Source organism: Bidens hawaiensis, unplaced genomic scaffold (genome assembly GCF_021521415.1).
Source record: "Bidens hawaiensis isolate Kalapana, Puna unplaced genomic scaffold, B.hawaiensis_p1.1 tig00055915_1, whole genome shotgun sequence".
NCBI classification, from domain to species: domain Eukaryota; kingdom Viridiplantae; phylum Streptophyta; class Magnoliopsida; order Asterales; family Asteraceae; genus Bidens; species Bidens hawaiensis.
The window spans coordinates 49,490-56,314 of NW_027500077.1; the positions used below are offsets into that span (position 1 = coordinate 49,490).

The 6,825-nt window shown below is 38.8% G+C and overlaps 1 pseudogene across 1 annotated transcript; it reads right to left on the bottom strand.

Moving 5' to 3' along the window:
* Positions 1–223: 223 nt before the first annotated feature.
* Positions 224–4,277, bottom strand: LOC143601224 (uncharacterized; annotated as a pseudogene). The gene is made up of 2 exons (XR_013147614.1): positions 1,364–4,277; positions 224–1,137 (listed from the first exon to the last, which is right to left on the bottom strand). The product of XR_013147614.1 is annotated as an uncharacterized LOC143601224 (transcript).
* Positions 4,278–6,825: the final 2,548 nt, after the last annotated feature.

Sequence of the window (6,825 nt, forward strand, 5' to 3'; positions counted from 1 at the left end):
TACCTCAAATCCTAAAAACTTTTATAAATATACTGTTTCTACATTAAAGTTTAAACAAAAACAATAAAAATCATTGTATACCAATGTCCGTTAAATCACCACATATGTCTAATGGTGATTAAGTGGATCGATGTAAAGCCACGTGGGGTGCAATAGCCAACATGGCTTGATGGCTAAATGGATGTTGATGCACAATGAGTGTAGAGACACTAGATTATATTTGCATTAACTTCCAATTATATAAATCCAAATCAAACCAACCATTTCTTTCCATTCTAGTCTACATACACTTGCTGAGTGAGTACCAAAGATAAAGACATTTGGGACCATCTCAATTCATTCACACTCACACTTTTAAATCCTACTTCACAAATTGCATCCTCATTAACTAGCAACATAATTTGTGCATAATACTTTTCTATAGTAAAACGCCTACGTTATATATTATTACAAAAAGCATAGTACAAACTCCTAATTGCATAAAAAGGTAACCAGCTTCTGTTTTCGGCAACCAACATATAGTTTCAAACGGAATTTTATTAACGTTTGACGACGTCCTTTTTTTCTGGCATGAAGAATGCTGGCTGTCTAGACTCTAGAACAGAAATCAAATTAAAGTTGGATATTTTCTACGCAATAAACGCTAATACAATATTTATAGAATTTCTTCATGAAACATTAGTTAGACGGATTCATCTGAGAATGCGTACGAGCAATTTGAAGAACTTTGTAGAACCATCTTTGTAGTCGGAGTCGGGGATGGAGAACTAACTAGCAGTTTCCCTTTTAAATCGGTGTCCGCATTTATTGCATCTTCATGGTGGATCTCCTTGAGCATTGCAACCACATCGTTCATGATCGGGCGGTCATTAGGCCGTGGGCTTACGCAAAGAAACGAGACGGCTAGTGTCTGGAGCATTTCATGCATTTGTGGGTCGGCTCGTCCTCTAAGCTTGGGATCAAGTATGTCAACCGGGTCCTTTTTGGCATGCAAGTGGTCCTGAACCCATTGGACCAAGTGTGCTCCACCTGGCAAAGTTGGATCAAGTGGATGCCTTCCTGTTAGTACCTCCAATAGTACCACACCAAAACTATACACATCGCTCCTTTCACTAATACGCTGTGCTGAGCCATGTTCTGAAAACGATCACGTAAACGTATACCCAATCAGCAAAAAGTAGTTAGAACATGAACATTACATGTGGCAAATTTGGTGGGAACAACACGTTGGACCACGCGTCAAAATAAGTTGACGTCAATACATAATATAATATTCTATGTACAAATCAAGTTGACCTGAGTTAACCTGACCCATATATATATTATACAGTCAACTATAATTAAAAAAAATATATAACATTACCAGGAGCCATATAACCGTAAGAACCGGCTAGTTGCGGTCTCTGGTTTTGCTTCAACGAGCCGTTTTGATCGTTGGTAACGAGTCGAGCGAGCCCGAAATCACCAAGGAAAGGTTGTAGGTTTGGGCCCAACAACACATTCATGGTTTAACATCTCCATGTAATATAGGTGGCACACAATCATGGTGTAAATAAGCAAGAGCATGAGCCACACCTAGTACAATCTCGTACCTAGTCTCCCACTCGATACCTTGTTTCCCAGAACCATGGAACAACGAACTCAAACTCCCATTAGGATAATAATCATAAAACAAAAGTTTAACCGTTTGGTTAGAACCCCACCCTAACAACCGAACAATGTTCTTATGTCTAATCGAACCCAACGTCTCGATTTCCGATCTAAACGGACCTGAGTCTTCGGTTGACCACATTTTTTTAACCACCAACGAATCCCCGTTTGAAGTCGTTACCTTATACACGACACCCGAGCTTCCGGTCCCGATAACATTACCCGTTGTTAAGCCGCTAACGATTTCATCAATGTAAACATCCGTCTTTTGATAAAATGTAACATCCCATTTTCGTTTAATAGTTCTTGTTTCATTAAACGAGTTCTGACCAAAGTGTAGATTCCAAGTAGGACGAGTACCGCGCTGATGCTGACTAGGATTGACATCGCCAGCCTGGCTGATGACCTGGCACGGGCGGTGGAGTTCATTTTATCAGCTGGAGTAACAACCGCGCCGGAAACATAAAGCGCTTTGTTTCCAGCGAGGTCGGAACTCGGAAGGCTTTTAAAAAACGGAGTGTTCGGTAGCTCTCCAGTGAAGTCGTTATACGACACGTTAAGCGAAACGAGGTTTTGAAGGCTCGTTAACACGTTTAAGTTACCGGTAAGCATGTCCGGGATAAGTCGAGACTCGCTAACTTGCTAAGCCCGATAAACTCATGTGGGAGTTCACCCGAGAACCGGTTACCGCTAAGGTTCAACGCGATTTCAAGCGACGGGATTTCGCCTAATTGTTTCGGGATTTCACCCGAGAACCCGTTATTACCGAGATCTAACAACTGTAGCTTACCGCAAGCATGAATCTCCCACGGAATCTCACCGGAAAGTTGATTCCTCCCCAAATTAAGCTTCGTTAACTCGGTCAACGAACCGATACCGGAAGTCAACGGACCCAAAAGCCGATTATCCGACAAGTCGAGGAACTGTAAACTCGTCGGGAGCGAATCGGGTAACCCGCCATTGAACGCGTTCGAATGCAGATCAAGAAACTCGAGATTCAAACAACCCGAAATCGATTTCGGGATCATTCCAACTAACTTGTTGTTACTCATATCAACAAAATTCAAATTCTTCAAATTCCCAATTTCCAATGGAACAGTACCTGAGAGTCTGTTGCTATTAACTCTAAATCTATACAAATTACTACAGTTTCGATCTCCGGCGGGATAAAACCCGACAAATTATTCGAAATCAATAACAATTTTGTAAGATTCTTGATCGAAAACAGTTCGGTTGGAATTGACCCGAACAACTCGTTAAACGAAAGATCAAGAGCTTGAAGATTCCCACATTCGGATAAACTCACCGGAATTTCACCGGTGAGATTATTCCGCCACGCGAAAAACAAAGTCATACTCTGTAGTCTACCAATTGTCACCGGAATCTCACCGGTGAGCTGATTATTATCAACTTCCAAATGCGTTAAAGAAACACAATGTGTGATCTCAATCGGAATCTCACCGGACAACTGGTTAACAGACAACTGAAGCTCCTGAAGCTTCAAAAGTGATCCAAAACTCACCGGAATGTTACCCGATAACGAATTATCCGATAAATCAACCGACATTAGCTCGGTACACCACCCGAGCTCAACCGGGATAAAACCCGACCAACCCGTTTTGCCATAACAACAAGTTTTCAAGCTTCCGAAGCCCTCCGATCGTCTTCGGATCGACCCGGTGATCGAATTTTGATACAAATAAACATTCCTTAACTCCGTACAGTTCCCAATCTCATCCGGCATCCGACCCGACAACAATGCGGTGTAAATCGCAATCGTTTCAAGTTTCTTCAACCTTCCAACACTCGCCGGAATCCCACCGGAGATACTGGTTTCCGCCAACCCCAACATTATTAAACTACTACAGTTCCCAATTTCCTCCGGTAATTCACCTTTCAAATCCTTATTCCCGCCCGCTCGAATAACTTCGAGATTTGTTAAATATCCGATACTTTTCGGTATCTCACCGGATAACTGGTTATCGAACAAAATCAGTTTTTTCAACCTTTTCATACTTCCAATATCATACGGGATGGATCCAGATAAAAAGTTGGTATTAACCGCCAACGTTTCCAGCTTAGCCAACTTACAAATCCCTACGGGAATCGAACCCGTGATCGAGTTATCCGATACATCAATCATCGTAAGCTCGAGATAGTCTCCGAACTGTTTTGGAATGGGACCAGTGACATTTGTTGACTTGATGATCAAAGAGTTAAGAAAGGTGAGTGAGTGTAAATTCGAAGGCAACGGTCCTTGAATATCTACGGAGTCCAATTCTATTGCGACGATTTTGGAATCGGAGTTGCATTTAATTCCATCCCAGTTGCATGGGGTTGTGTCGGACGGGTTCCATGATTGTAATGCGTTTGTGGAGCTGTTTAGTGAATTTTTCCATTGGAGTAGAGCTTGGCCTTGTGTGTCAATGGAGTGGCAAGTGTTAAGGATTAATGAGAATAATAATAATAATAGTTTGGGGATTGTTGAAGTTGTAGCAGGCATTGTTTCTGGTGGTGTAAGATGGAAGAGAAGAGAAGATGTTGGTGTTGGTGTTGGTGTGTTTTATGGGGATTGTTGAGGGGGAAACCCCATGGTTTTGTTTATACAAAAATTGTGGAAGAAGAGATCTGGAATCTGGATCCAATCGCACTTTTGTTTTCATATATATATATAAATTTTATCTTGTTTTGGTGAGTATTTTACTAGTAAATTACTTGAGATTAGATAAGTAAACGTTCTGATTATGACTAGCTTAAATTCGAGTTCAAACATAATATGTCTAATAAACAATTCATAGCATCTTCATTCGGTTCATTATAAAAAAATAACTTTAAAGTGATGCTGAATTTAAATTTTACTCATTTTTTCATTTAAATGTGTTCATAACCTTAGAATGTTATTTACGCACCCACAGAATAGGTTTGTCAGTCGTTATGAAGTATTGATCAGCCACCATGATAGCTTGGTGGGTTGACAAGATAGCCCGACTGAACTTTAAACAATTGATTTAACAGAAACAGGGTGTAAAAGCGGAGTTTATGTTAACCCATCGGATTTTTGTAAGTTTAGGTGGTTCCGACAGATTTTGTGGGACACGTGGCTGGATCTTGATGGTTGTATAACCCGTTCGATGGCGGGTTTTAACGATATGGCTGACGGTTATTGGATGGTCATTTCGGGTATTTTTTGAAATGATGGTTAGTCATGGAATCTTGTTCGTTTGTTATTTGCTCTAACAAAATGATTACCAAATGATTAAAACTTGTTCCCGCATCACCTTTATCACAACACACACATGTAACGTTTACTAAACATTAACATCATTTTCTCTTATAGGAAGTTTACTAAGCTGGATGTTACTATTCTGTTTTGATTATCAGTTGCTATTCTAGATTTATATATATATCTTTGGTAATTTGATTTTTTATTAGTTTTACATATATGCTTGTTCTGTTATATTATGCTTAAAAGAAATTATAGTTTGAAAAGGTTAAAAAATGGAACCTCTTTCTTATGCTAAACTCTATAAGACTATGTGTAGTGGGGCGCCGGTTTAGATGAAATTGGGCGCGATGGGGCGAGAACACCGCCCCCGGCGATGTTTGGGCGAAAAGGGGCGGGGGCGTGGGATAATTGTCGCCGGAAGAGATGAAGTTTTATTATTATTATATTATATGTTATTATTATATTACTATTGTATATTATATGTATATGTATATGTATATATGTTGTGTGTGTGTATGTATATGCAAAATGAATCCTAGAAACAACCCGAACCAACCATTCCCTCCTTTCGGTCAACACCATGGTTCGCAAAACCAACCGAACGTGAACTTACAATGGAACCCGATGAACCTAAACCAACCGAGCTATCTGTTTCAATTTCCCGACCCGAACCTAAACATGTACGCCAACCGAGCTATATGTTTTTTTTATATTTTTAGTTCTGTATTTTTTTTAGTTATGTATTTTTTTGTATGTCTTTTTAATTTTAATGCATTTTTATTTAATTATTTTAATAAATTGGTTTTTATTTAATTAGTTTAATTATAAAAATAAAATAATACAAAAAGACACTGTGGGCCCAACTTGTAGCCCCTACACCATTACACCACAAAAACAAATTTTCACTCCATACTGACTGGGCACCACGTGTCACAATTCGCCCTCAATTGTAGCCCCTCCACTCCACATAGCCTAAAGTGTAAACTTTAAAACTATATCATTATATTTCCACAAATTGTTGGTATTTTAATAATATTATACGCGGTGGGTGGTATGTTCTTTCTTTGTTTCTTTTATCTCGTTCCTCTTTGAATGTTTTTGAAAGTTACTAACTAGTAAAAGGTAGATATGGGTAGTGTTTCTTTTTCTATTTTCTTGCTTTTCTGTTATGAACATTAAAGGTGTTTTGGCAGTTATGTATGTTAATCTAGGGGCTTGGTACCCTTTCTTGCATGTTTTGAGTTATAGTTTTCATTGGAAGTAACTGTCAGCAATAGACATGCTGTTCAATGACACCCCTATGTTTTTACTTTAATGCCCATCTCCCTATATACTAACCCTTTACTTGTTTGTTGAGCATGTGATCTCTTTAGAGTAAAAAATGCTTGCATGTTAACCATCCTAGTTCGACCAATTTCACTATGACTATTTTGAACCTAAACTCTTTACGCGACACATTCCTTTCATGCAAAGATTTTGCGTGTTTTGAATTTAAGTCCATACGTTGGTCACAACTTAATCATACACAGGTCGGTGTCACAACATCAAAAAGGTGAGGGGAAAAAGATAAATTATATTGACGCGATACAGATAATGGCCTAGTTGATGTATGTTTTTATTTGTAATAGAACTTATGATAACTTAAATAAGCCAAATAGTGTGGTGGTCCAATGACCTTAAATATATTTAGGGTGGTCACCACCTAAACAACTCAGGGAGGGAGGGGGGTCATGCCCATGTTACTATATTTAGGCTTATAGTATTCATTGTTTACTAGTTGGATTTGGAGTTGAACCACAAGACAAAGACAACCTACATGTCTTTGGGTCAAAAGTTTATGTTACAAACACTCACTTTTAACTAAATCCAACTATAAAGCAAAAGGCAAAGACAACACATATATATATATACATACATACATACATATAGGTATATATGTGCCACATGTA